Genomic DNA, 14,526 nt, shown 5'->3' on the forward strand with positions numbered 1-14,526 from the left:
TACACAGGAAATTAACAAAGGAAATAGATTGGAAACCTACATTTTAACTGAAAACGCATTGTTGAAGAGACTACATATTAGACTGCAGGAGCCTATGACTGCCCTACCCCAGATTGTACCAGTAAATACTTCACTGTAAGGGATCTGCAGATTAAGGATAATAGAAAAGGAAGGACCATTTAGAGAGCAAAACCAAGTTTAATAGGTAATGGACAAAGGAATTCCTCCCAGAGGTGAGAACTGAACTGAAAAATGGCTTTACCAGTCAATTTACTTCCCTGCCTTATCCCAAGGACTTTATAACTGTAGTCGAGCAAAATGTGATAGTAGCTCTAAATCCAGTTGTTTTGATGTTGAAAATTTTCACTTCTTTGAATGGTATGTTGAATTGTAATTACCCACTGCATATTTGGTGTTATGGGGGACAGAGGTATAGAGTCTACAAATAACCAGAATTTGTTCATTTTAATTTTTTTAATTTAGTTGATATGTGTCTAGATCACATGAATACTCACATAACAGCCAGAAATTCCGAGGTGGATAGCATAATAGGATAGAATTCTGTGGATCCCAAATATAATAGACTAATATGCAGGCAAATTTTCTTTTCAAGGAAGTGAGCTATGGCAAAGATAGCAAACTGACCTCTAATGTCTCCTATTCAACAAAATAATGCTTCATTAGGCAAAGGTCATCTGGTTGAACACACACACACACACACACACACACAAACTTCCCAATCCCTCTCACAGCTAGTGATGATTCTGTGCCCAGGTTCTGATCAGTGTAATGCAAATGTCACAGTTGTCTGTGTTCTTTCTTTCATAGAAAGGGAACCTCCTTCAAATCATTGCTTTTCTCATTTCATCCTTCCTCTGCTGAAATGATGAGATAGAGGGAATTGGAATGGATGCATTGGCTCATGGAAATGAAGTCATGTGTTGATCATCACAGAGATATATCACAGTAGTCTGACAGCTATAGAGCTTGTTTACCTTCTAAAGATCATTTTACATATACCATATATATATATAACCAATAAACATATATCTTTCTAAAATTATCATTCAAATCATTATGGTTCAACCCATTCTAGTAACCACACTAACACAAGGATGTACTCTGGGAAACAAAAGCAAGATTTTAAGAATAAGAGGAGAAATTTCTATGAAGAGCATCAAAGTAGCTAAGTTAATCTAAATTTATATGGTTCAAAACTGAAAGATAATATAAAAATTAGTTCCCAATCCCCAAACCTTGTGTTGTTGAAATTCCAGTGTTTTCATTTGATATCTTTATTTATAAAAAATATGAACCAGAAAAACCACTTTATAGGAAGTTATAATGTGATTATAAAGCAATCAAGTGTATGTTATAGTTTTGAGCAATTGATAGAGCATAAGAGGGAGAATGTGTTGAGCCTTATAGTTGTGAATGTTATCTTTCAAGTGACTTAAAAGCAGAGATTTACATTTTCTCATTGAAGATTATAACATAGTACTTATGCTGTTAATAATATTTGCTTAACCATAATATTGATTTGGATCAAAATCTACTTGGCAAAGTACAGTCCATAGGGACAGATTTACTATATAATAATTTCCTCTGTTTTTTAGGTGTGTAGTCTTAGTTTTCTAAAATTTCTTTTTATTGGTGTCCAACATTTTTAATGCATAAATAATCTTTAGATAAAGCACTGATCTCTCTTATAGATACACTATAGCTTGCCAATATTATTGTAGAAGAGGATTGATGTGGGACCCAGTGTTGTGGCATAGTGGGTAAAGCTGCTGCCTGCAGCACCAGCATCCCATGTGGGCACCTGTTCGAGTCAGAGTTGTTCCACTTCTAATCCAGCTCCCTGTTAATGCCCCTGGAAAAGCCGCAAAGGATGGCCCAAGTCCTTGGGCCCTACATTCACATGGGAGGCCCAGATGAAGTTTCTAGTTCCTGGGCTTTGGCCTGGCTCAGCCCTGGCCATTGCTGTCATTTGAGGAGTGATCCAATGGATGGAAGAATCTATCTCTACCCCTCTCTCTGTAGCTCTGCCTTTCAAATAAATAAAATACATATTTTAAAAAAGAAAGGGAAATATGTACTTACCCATAATAAGGGGCAGTAAGAAAAAGATGTAACACATTTATTTAAACAAAGTTTTATAAGGCACAGAAGCCTTCAGAGATAAACCAAAGACTTAGGACAAATAATCTATTTTTATGCCTAGGTTTGGTGAAGAGTAGCTGGCTGTGGGGTGGATGTTTGTCACAGTAATAAAGTTGCTGCTTGAGATGCCTACATTCCACAATGGAGTACTTGTTCAGGTTCTGGCTCCTTCCCCTCTGGTCCAGTTGACCCTGCTTCTGCCCAAAGCACACTTTTGGCAGCATCAGTTGATGGTTTCCATACTGAGATCACTGCTATCAATATTTGAGACCAATATTGAGTTTCTAGTTTCTGGCTTCAGGCTGGTCCAATCACAGGTATTGAAGGCACTTGGGGAATGAACCTGCAGAAAGAAGACACCCCCCCCCCCCCCCGCACACACACATACCCATAAACTTTTAAACAACCATACAAATGAATAATTAAAAAGTAAGGGACATCTGTGTAGAAATGTGAATGGCATAAAGGATATGGTGTAATTATAATAAACCGGGGGAGAAACCCAGAAACACCTGCTTGTTCACATTCTTTGTGGTCTCTGTAGAATTCCTTTTACCTGGGTATGCACAACCCCTCTGGAATGAGGGTCTTTCACAGAGAAGGGAGAAGGGAAAAATGTCCTTTCTAGACTGTATGGCTTGTTTTGAATGAGATTTAGTTTGACTCACTTTGTTGAAAAGAAATTATATATTCCATATATATATTCCATTTATATATATATGATCCATATATATTCCATATATATATATATATATATATATATACGGACTCCTCACAACAAATGCTAAGATACCTATTAATATTATTATATTTAAAAATTAGAGATTACGCACATAGCATTTCAGTACTTTTCTCAAGAGCCAGTTCTTCCTCCTGAGTCTGTCTCTGGATGTTTATTGTCTCTAAGAATAGAAAGCTAGCAGATGTAAGCCAAAATTGATAAATTGAATTTTAATTGTATTTATTAGAATTTCAATGTAATAAAAAATAGAGCTGGATACTTCTTAAAAATTTTTTAAAGATTTATTTATTAATTTGAAAGGTAGAGTTACAGAGAGGCAGAGGCAGAGAGAGAGAGAGAGAGAGAGAAAGAGGGAAAGTCTTCCATCTGATGGTTCACTCCCCAAACGGCCACAACGTCAGGAGCTGCGCCGATTCAAAGCCAGAAGCCAGGAGCTTCCTCCAGGTCTTCCATGCAGGTGCAGGGGCCCAAGCCTTGGGCCATCTTCCACTGCTTTCCCAGGCCATAACAGAGAGCTGGATCCAAAGTGGAGCAGCCAGGACTTGAACCAGCACCCATATGGGATGCCTGCACTGCACACGGCAGCTTTACCAGCTATGCCACAGTGCCGACCCTGACTGAATACTTTAAGGAGTGACTTCTAGAGAGTAGTCTGTCATTTCAATGTGACAGAGGGAGACTGCTACAATATATGTACCTTTTCTCTTTTACAAATCATTGATTATTTCTACTAAAAACAAAGCAATAATGTCAGCCATTCATTTTCATTCATCTACATTCTCTTTAAAATCCTTAATTATCAAATTCATCCATAAAGACTGGCGCTGGGGCTCACTAGGCTAATCCTCTGCCTGAAGCACCGGCACACTGGGTTCTAGTCCTGGTTGGGGTGCCGGTTCTGTCCCGGTTGCTCCTCTTCCAGTCCAGCTCTCTGCTGTGGCCCAGAAAGGAAGTGGAGGATGGCCCAAGTGCTTGGGCCCTGTATTTGCATGGGAGACCAGGAGGAAGCACTTGGCTCCTGGCTTTGCATCGGCGCAGTGCGCCGGCTGTGGTGGCCATTTGGGGGGTGAACCAATGGAAGGAAGACCTTTCTCTCTGTCTCTCACTGTCTATAACTCTCTCTGTGTCTCTCTCTCTCACTGTCTAATCTGCCTGTCAAAAAAAAAAATTCATACACAAAGTAAATGTCTGTGGGCAAGTTTTCATTGGAAGAACTTTGAAAATTTGTTAAAATCATAGTTTTTATAATTACTCTGAATCATAAGCCATATATAATATTTTTATTTTTAGTTCAATCGTTTATGTATATGACACATATTAAATTGATTTTATTTTATAATTATGAATATTAAATTTTAATTGAATTCTAATTTAATAAGATTATAAATTATGAGACTACAAATATATATATGGCAATATAATAAAAGGATTTGTTATTTCCTTTTTAGTAAACTTTTTCATTTTTAATCATAATTGCTGAAAGTCAGAGGTGAAACTAATAAAAAAGACTGATCATTGTAAATTGAAAACCCCAAAAAAGAGGTCGGTTTCCTACTAAGCTCCCTGAGAGACGACTAAGGCTAAATGGAACAGTGCTTCAGTCTCATACATCGGTTAGTCATTTGAGAGGAAATGCTGTTGTTCTTCCCATTAGGAAGGTTGAAATAGAAAACTACCCACAGCTCCTTGCATCATTTATACAAATGCAGCCAGACTTCAGTCCCAGCCATGACCACAACAGGATAAGGATGGCATTCTTCCATCAGAGACTCTGTATTGGTAAATTGGTGCTCTAGTCAAGGTTCCATCTGTTTATATTGTGATAAGCCCAGCTGTGATATCACAAAGGAAAGATCTGGTACACACTTAAGTACTTTGCTTAAAAAACTCACCAGTAACTCTTTCGGGGTGGGGAGGTCTTAGATATGATGAGCAACTGGAAACAAGCACACCCTCCTACTACTTTCAGCCCATGAAATTTTCAAATAAATACTCTAGAAAATCTGGTGTATGCACTCTCCACCACTTGATCTTGAAAATAATGATGCATTCACAAACACAGACCAAATATTTATACTAAAAACCATGAATTATAAGGAGAAATGAGAAGTACCCATGTAGCCCAAAGTGGAGTTCATGAAAAGCTCAGCCAGCCTGGCTCTCTGAAGGTACTAGTTCAAAGGAGAACAGGTGAACCCAGGAGTGTATCACACTGGAACCACAATGAACTGCAACACTGCAATAAAGAGAAACAAGTGAAGAAATCAGTCATGATTTATAATCTAAATTAATCACTGTGGTAACCACATTATATATTGATAATGAATACAATAAAGATACAAATTTTATGTCTGGAAGACACAGTATTTTGTTAATAATATCATTACCTCATAAAATTGAAGGTTTTAAATTTTCACATATTTTTCTAAGGTTTACCATTTTATGTTTTGGTTAGAAGTAAATATCTTCCTTTAGAAATAGAGGTGTAACATCTGCTTAATTCATCTAAATACTGTTCAGATAGCATTAACCATCGGTAACGTTAATTTTTAAGATGAAATAATTTATCATTCTTACATTCACTTTGTTTTTGTTCTGTATATACGGCAATATATCGATCAACATCATTACCCTTTCATGGAAATTTTAATAAAGTTTAGACAAATGAGCAGCTTCAGAAACATTTTAATCCCCCATTTATTCCCTTTAGGGCTGTGTCTAATTTTGTAACTGGCACTTGACAAGGCAATGCGTCTTCCTTCCAGCCTGCTGTTAAAATATTACTTTTGCATGAAATTCCCATTGGAATGATATGCCAAGAAATATGTTCCTAAATTCATTTTTGTGATAGGAAAATTACACAGTTTCAAAATATTTAGCTACACAGAAGGTGAGAAATTAATTTTTAAAAAATCTACATCGTAACATTAAAAGTCAGAATATCTTCAATATCTTGATGCAAGATGCTCACGATTTTTGTTACCGTTGCAGTTTTAAGATTTCTTGTGTAAAATCAAATGACAAACTGTGAAGAGCTGTGTGTGTGTGCCTGTGTGTATTTGCTTTTTAGACAAGCTCTTGGAAAACAGGAAATTTAGTAAAACATTGACTGTGATTGACATAGTGATTTCTGAATGTAGTTTAGCAAAGTCATAGCCATGACAAGGAACGAAGCTGTATAGACAATTGAAAACCCTGGGACATCTAAATGATGATAACAGAAGTGATTTTAATAAGATACACTTGTTAGATTTTGACTTAGCTTTACCATAGAAAAGCAATAAGTAGTAATTTTCGTGAGAGAGAAAAGCAGCTCATTTTGAAAGAAAAGGCACAAGTTCCTCCATTCTGCTTCTATGTGGTGTATGAGTAGTTTGTGCTTGATCTGTTGGTTTTGGAGCTCCCATCATGCCTCACAGAGATAACTAAGAAGCCTATACGTATAAAACCAGTGGAAAGGAAGAGATTGATGGTGATGCTTTTCATAGCAGCTTGTTTATCACCCCAATCACTCACACCTGGGGGCCCTCATTAGAAGTGGAAAACTTTGTCCTTAACACAGATCTACAGAATCAGAATATTTATAGAACAAGATCCATGGAATGCATACTTTTGATGATTATGTGCATTTTATCTTTGTGTGTTACTTTATGATGTGTTAGTTCTGTCTATCTGAGGAATGCTTTGTAGTTTCATTCAGTGGTTACCAGTTATGGTGTTACATAGCATGATGTTGACATAATCTCTCAAAATAATTCTATAACAGGAATCATTACAAGATATGGTGGTTTTTTTAAGATTTATTTTATATATTTATTTGAAAGAGTTACACAGAGGTAGAGACAGTGAGAGAGGTCTTCTATCCGCTGGTTCACTCCCTGGATGGATGCAATGGCCGGAGCTAAGCTGATCTGAAGCCAGGAGCCAGGAGCTTCCTCCAGGTCTCCCACGTTGGTGCAGGGGCCCAAGGACTTGGGACATCTTCTACTGCTTTCCCAGGCTGTAGCAGAGAGCTGGTTTGGAAGAAGAGCAGCCGGGACTAGAAATGACGTTCATATGGGATGCTGGCGTGTCAGGCCGGGGCTTTAACCCACTGCGCCACAGCACTGGCCCCAAGATAGAGTGTTAAGAGGAAAAAGTATGGTTCTAAGAAAGAGTTATAACAATAATTATTAGAGTTTGCTATAAATGACAGACACTGCTCTAGTGGTGTTATCTCTGTTAACTAAATTAGTCCTAACAACTTCCATAATAGATTCTTGGATGAAGAAATTTTTGGATGAAGAAAATGACACCCAGAGAGTTGAAGATGCTTGTTCAAGGTTGTAACAAAGCAAATGGTAGAGCTCTGCTTAAACTGCAGCAGTTGATCTGCCCACTCCATAATTTTAACCAGCACAGCATGGGATGCAGGAGTATGCAATGTACCTGCACTGAGAGTCCAGGACAGTCCTTCATGGGCTGTGTTGTGCCATAAGTGCCTCTGAGACCTTACCACAAGTCGAGGACTCTCTCCCCAGAGAATTGCATCAATGGCAGAGAGAAGCATAATTCTGACTGTAGATTTAAGTGGCTCCAATCCTTTAGGGCCCACCCACAGGCCAAGTTTATTGATCACAGATTACAAGTGAGTGTCCTTTGGAGCAAAGTATCTTTTGTGGTACTGGCTTTGTAATACATAAAAACTCTCATTTCCTTCTTTGTGAGTTTTAAAAAGAAAGTCTATGTATTTACCTAATATTTCCATATGGATAAAATGACATATATTGGGAAACAGAAATTTCCAAAAATATTGTATTTATAGAGTAGAATCAATGAAGGGTAAACAGAAGGCAGGGGCATTTTTTTCAAGTGAGAAAAATGAAGTAATAATGGACCTATTCCTGCTACTCACTTCCCTCTAAATTATGTGGCCTCATTATCCTTCATCTCCACCACTTTCTATCAATTGCATTGCCACTGGCCTGGCTCAGATCTTTATTTCTTGCTGCCAAGATACCTACCCATTTATAAGCTCTCTTTTTCTGTCAGCAGCAAACCCTCCCACTCATCCTCCACAGGGGCTGCCTGCAGAGCTTTGAAATGATCAAAGAATACTTTCTACTTCTGGTGTTTGGAAGGGACTCTGTTATAAAGTAGAAAAGTGTAAACAGTGGTAGCCATTATTGCTAGACTGCTTCAGGACAAATTCCAATTCTGCTGCTTAACAGTTCACAATTGATCATAATGATAGGTCTAAGAGTCAAAGGGATCAAATAAACAAGAATAGTGTCTGCTAATACTAACTGATAAAATTAAAAAGGAGAGAACAATCCAACATGGTAAGTGGAATACACAGCAGACCCATAGAATGGCAGATGTCCTAAACAGCACTCTGGCCTCAGAATCAGCCCTTAAGGCATTCGGATCTGGCTGAAGAGCCCATGAGAGTATTTTAGGCATGGAAAGCCAAGAAACTCTGGCAAGAAAAAAAAAAAAAACCCTAAATGAAAGATCTCCTCAGCTTTAAAATGGGTATAATTACAATACTTTTCCTTTAGCAATTGTTGAGAAAATTAAATTACATTGTTAAATGCCTAGAATAGTACCTAAAAAGCATGTGAGGATGCTAGCTCCTGAAAAGGATTATACGCAGTTCTACAAAGCAAGCAAGGCACATGTCACTCTCCACACAAGTAGAGTGCAAATGAGAAACAATTTTTATCCAAACAATATGTGAAAACATACAATAGATTATCTACTTTCACTTAAGAGACTATTTCAAAAGATAAGGTTATTGTGGTACTTGAAATTAAACCCAGTATTGGGAAAATCAGTTTCTGTTCTTAGGAGGGGAAAAAAAGGGCACGATTTCATTTATTCCTTCATGAATCTTAGAATAAACACAATATTAAAAGAAGCATTTGTAAAAAAAAAAAAAAAAAAAACACCAAAAAATGTGTAAAGGAACATAAATAGGAGCTAGCGTTGTGGGGCAGTCCGTTAAGCTGCAGCTTGCAGCACAAGCATCCCATATTGGAGAAATGGCTTGAATTCTGGCTATTCTGGTTCCTGCTATTGTGCCTGCAAAAGCAGTGAAGGATTGCTAAAGTGTTTGGGCCCCTGCCACCCATGTGGGCAATCTGGATGAATACCCAGGCTCCTGGCTTTGGCCTGGCTCAGACCTGATGGCTGTTGCAGTCATTTGGGGAGTGAATCAGCAGGTGGGAACCTCTCTTGCTCTCTTACTCTCTCTCTCTCTCTCGTCACTCCCTCTTGGAATAAATAGTTATATATATATATATATATATAAATTTATTTAATATGTTATCTATTTAACATTAAATAATGTATATACATAAATATCAAAAGTCTAATAGTAATACTAATTAAAAATTTGTGGATGATCTAAGAAAAATCAGAATCTAATACCTGTAAATTGCAACACAGTATTTACATATCAGGTTCAACTTCATAATTCAGCTTCCAACATCCAGCTTTCTTAAAAACTATGACTATGAATAGTTTGCTTCCCCCCACTGACGTCTACTATGGGCAAGAACTTCCAGTGAGTTTGATGCCATGGATTAAGCTCTTGCTGTGCCCCCGTTATCATATACCAGATCATGATTCCAAACTGCTCTACTTCTGACTCAGCTCCCTGCTAATATGCCTGGAAAAGCAGTGGAAAATGGCCCAAATGCTTAAGCTCCTACATTCACAGCAGAGACTGGATGGAGTTCTAGGCTCCTGCCTTCAGTCTGGCTTAGCCACAGCTGAGAGACCTGAGCCTGGATCAAGGTGCAACTATTTTAAAATAGGCCTCCATCTTGTAACTCGGGCCTGACCAGGCCCTGAACCCTGAGCCAGAAGCTCCTAAAAATAAATAAATGAGCTCCTCCTGTGCAATGAACTCCCCTAGCAATAGCCAATTAGCAGATAGCAGGGAAATGCCTAAAGTTCCAGGTGTCTTTTCAGGGCAGTTAAGGTGATTGATAACATCTCAAAACCCTGCAGTATACCCCAGCAGCTTGGACCCTATACTTTAGCCAATCAGTTTAAAAGACATCAACCCCAAAGCCATCCAACCACCTTTACTAGGTTCATTCCCACCACTGGATGTACTTTTTAGAGATGTTTTTTGAATTTCCTGCAAAATGAGATGATTTTCTGAGTGGTACTGTAATGTATAGAATGTCTCTGAAAACCCTATAAAAGCCCTGTTAACTGAAGGGTTGGGGCTCTCAATTCAAATCTGCTGTGTCGGTGATAGTTGAGAGTCCAGACTCGGGCCTGTAATAAACCTCTTCTGTGTTTTACAGCAGTATCGGCTCCTTGGTGGTCTTTGGGGACAATTGAACTTGGCATAACACAGCCAGTGAATGAGGGAAGTGAACCAGCAGGTAGATGATCTTTCTCTATTTCTATTTTCTCTCTGTTTCTTCCTCTCACTTTCTGTCACACTGACTTACAAATACAGAAAATAAATCGGGGCCTGTGCTATTGCGTAGCAGGTGAACCACTACCTGCGGCACTGGCATCCCATATGGGTGCCGGTTCAAGTCCCATCTGCTCTACTCCAATCCAGCTCTCTGCTATGGCCTGGGAAGGCAGTAGAAGATGACCCAAGACTTTGGACTCCTGCACTCTCGTGGGAGACCCAGAGGAAGCTCCTGGGTCCTGGCTTAGGATTAGCTCAGCTCCAGCCATGCAGCCAATTGGGGAGTGAACCAGCAGATGGAAGACCTCTCTCTGTCTCTCCTTCTCTCTCTGTGTAATGCTGAGTTTCAAATAAAATAAATCTTTTATTAAAAAAAAAGAAATCTTTTTTTAGTTTTTTTTTATTTATTTATTTAATTGAGAGGTAGAGTTACAGACAGAGAGAGGGAGAGACAGAGAAAAAGATTATCCATCTGCTGGTTCACTCCCCAGATGACCACAACAGAACTGAGCCTATCCGAATCCAAAGGCCAGGAACTTCTTATATGTCTCCCACACAGGCCATCTTCTACTGCTTTCCCAGACCACATCATGGAGCTGGCTTAGAAGAGGAACAGCTGGGACTCGAACCAGCGCCCATATGGGATGCCAGTGCCGCAGGTGGAGGCTTAGCCCACTATATCACAGCCCTGCCCCCAAAATATATCTTTTTAAAAAAGAAAACAGTTGTATTTAAAATCTATTCATTCACTAGCGCCATGGCTCACTAGGCTAATCCTCTGCCTGCGGTGCCAGCACCCCGGGTTCTAGTCCCATTTGGGGCGCCGGATTCTGTCCCAGTTGCTCCTCTTCCAGTCCAGCTCTCTGCTGTGGCCCAGGAAGGCAGTGGAGGATGGCTGAGGTCCTTGGACCCTGCACCCACATGGGAGACCAGGAGGAAGCACTTGGCTCCTGGCTTTGGATCGGCACAGTGCACCGGCTGCAATGCACCAGCCGTAGCGGCCACTTGGGGGGTGAACCAGTGGAAAAAGGAAGCCCTTTCTCTCTATCTCTCTCACTGTCTAACTCTGCCTGTCCAAAAAAATAATAAAATAAGAAATAAATATTAAAAAACTATGCATTCATGTTGGAGATTTTTTTAATATTTATTTATTTATTCAAAAGGCAGAGTTACAGGGCAGGGGGAGGAAGAGAGAGAGAGAGAGAGAGCGAGAGAGCAAGAGAGAGAGTGAGAGATCCCATCTGATAGTTCACTCCCCAGGTGGCCGCAATGGCTAGAGTTGCACTGATCTGAAGCCAGCAGCCAGGAGCTTCTTCTGGATTTCCCATGCAGGTGCAAGGGCCCAAGGACTTGGCCCATCTTCTACTGATTTCCCAGGCCATCGCAGAGAGCTGGATCAGAAGTGGAACCGCTGCAACTCGAACCGGCGCCCATGTGGATGCTGGTACTGCAGATAGTGGCTTTACCAGTTGCGCCACAGCACCAGCCCTGAGATTTTGAGAAATAGCTCATTTATTTATGTACTCTTATTGTTTATTTGGGAAAATTCTGTCTCTGCCTCCTAGATTTCCTGCTAGTAGTATGCATGTATTGGGTGGGAGCTTGTCCTGCAGAGGATGAATCTGTCTCTGATCATGGTGCATCAAGAATGAATTTTTCACAAGGTTTGAGGAATGTGAAGATTCAGGCGTGATCTTTGATTAGCTAACTACAATTTTGGGAAATAAAGCCAGACTTTTATGGATTCAGGTTGCAACACATCAGAGCACCCCTCCTTTCTATGAAAACTACAATCCTTATTGCATTAGTTCTATTGTCCGTAGATGTTTGGTGCTGGTGAGGGCTGATGTTATCTTGAGGATGGTGGTCTTTACTCTGTGCATGCCTGGGTAATGGGCAGTATCAAACTGCATCTGCAGAAGAGGTCACCATCTCATTATTGACAGAACCACATAACTTTGAGCTGTATTTGTGGTATATGTCGACAGTTTTAGGTGACAGATGACATAGAGTAGCTCCTAAAATATATTATGACTATTATGAAAGAATGAATATATTAAGAAAAAACTTACGCCAACATACCTGTTTTTGTTTTTGTTTTCTTTTTCCATTCTTGCTCTATTTTCCTCTTGATCGTCACTATAAAACTTACTAACAGCATCCAATAATATCCATGCTGCAGCCTGGAATACTTCATTACCTTGAAATCTCCTACAACAGATCAATCTGTCCACCATCTTTAAGTTCAGCTTTCCACAAAGATTCAGGACAGGGACATGCTACACCTAGTTTCCTTGGAACAATAAAGCAAGGATGGTCTTTAGTCCAGTTCCCAATAGGATCCACGCTTCCATGTAAAATCTTACCAGCCTGGCCTGTTCTGTCCGCATTTCTACCAGCCTTCCAGTCCTGAGCCCTCATCAGTATCACCCATAACACTCCGCTTATGGTATCTAGGCTCCTTAATCTACTACTCCAAATCTTTCTAACCTTTTCTGATAAGTCAATTTAAAGACTCCCACATATTTTCTGATAAAGTTAGGAGTAACAAACCTATTTTTCTGGTATCAATTTTTTGTATTAGAAAAAGTTTTACTCTTATTTTTTAAAAAGATTATTTATTTGAAAGTCAGAGATACAGAGAGAGGGAGAGACAGACAGAGACAAAAGAGCACAAGAGAGAGAAAGAGAGAGAAATCTTCCATCTGCTTGTTTACTCCCCAAATATTTCCTATGGCCAGAGCTGGGGCAGGCTGAAGTCAGAATGCAGGAACTGAGAGCTTCATCTAGATCTCCCAAATAGGGAGCAGGGGCCCAAACACTTGAACATCTTTTACTGCTTTTTCCTGGGCCATTAGCAGGGAGCTGGATTAGAAGCAGAGCAGCTGGGACATGAACTGGCTACCCATATGGGATGCTGGTGTTGCAGGTGGTGGCTTTATCTGCTACAGCACATGGCTGACTGCAAAATTTTATTACTTTAACAAAAATGCCTGCGAGGAGCTTCCTGAGAAGGAATACATGTATTTCAACCTACAGTATGAAGGTTCACAGCTCAGGATCAGATAGCCCCATTAGTCTGGTGTCTGGTCAAGATGGCCATGGCAGAACAAGTGCAGAGTGATGATCACGTGGTAAGCAGGGAAGCAGAGAGAGAAGCTAGGCCAAACCCAGCTTAAATGACCAACCGTACCAACCTTCTCATGCTACCTTCTGAGGATAAGATCCCAATGACTTAAATGCCTCCCGTCAGATCCTTTTCCCAGATGCCATAATTAGATGAAGTCTCCAGCCTTAATCCATCAATCCTTGACATGAAGTGTTCACAGTCTAAACATCTAAACATATTCATGAATATATTCATGAATTTGGGGAACCAATTTCTGTTTAATCCATAACAACAGGCATTACTCTGAATGTAAGTAAATACTTTCTGATTGTTAGAATTAACTTTGATTTTTGGATTTGTGACTTTTAGGATTTTAGGATTTGAAGACATTCTTCTAGTTTTTTTTTTTTTTTTAATTTTTCTTTATGATGATGAAAGACCTCATGAAAACTAGATGCATAACTAGAGATTACCTGAAACTCGTGTATTTTACTTTGAGTAATGTTACTATTAAATATTTTCATACAAATCCATATAATTAAGATTAAAGTCTCCATTAGGATATTAAACAAATATGTTGGAAAGATTTGTACTTCTGTGTCTAGGACAACTTACAGTAATGGTTATAATGAAGATGTAAATAGACACACAGAAAGCAATTGTGAACCTGTATTCAAAATAGCTCTCTATCACATATTAGAGGAATATTTTTACCAATTTTAATTATTTAAATATTTTCTCTGGAAAATAGATAAAGGAGAAACAGTAAGAAATAGCCTCTTTATTCAGTAACTCTCTAATTAGTTATATAAATGAAAAAAACAATTAGAATTACTATACATTTTAGTGCCAGGGAATTAATGTATTATTTAGCTCAATGATGAATCCCAAGTTTAAATATAAGCTAATCAACATATATCTATTTTTAGCTAATTTTTTAGTAATCTTGAGAAAAATTTGATTTTCCAAAATGTCGACCTTGTTGATAATGGGTACTGCAAAGATTTGAGATCATGTAGTTTGTTTTGCATGTATTACACACCCATCTGCTTCTCCATCTGGCAGCAGACACACAAGTTTTATGTAAAATCT

The sequence above is a fragment of the Oryctolagus cuniculus genome, chromosome 2 (assembly GCF_051225735.1).
Source record: "Oryctolagus cuniculus isolate XC-2025 breed Fujian yellow rabbit chromosome 2, ASM5122573v1, whole genome shotgun sequence".
In the NCBI taxonomy this organism is placed as follows: Eukaryota; Metazoa; Chordata; class Mammalia; order Lagomorpha; family Leporidae; genus Oryctolagus; species Oryctolagus cuniculus.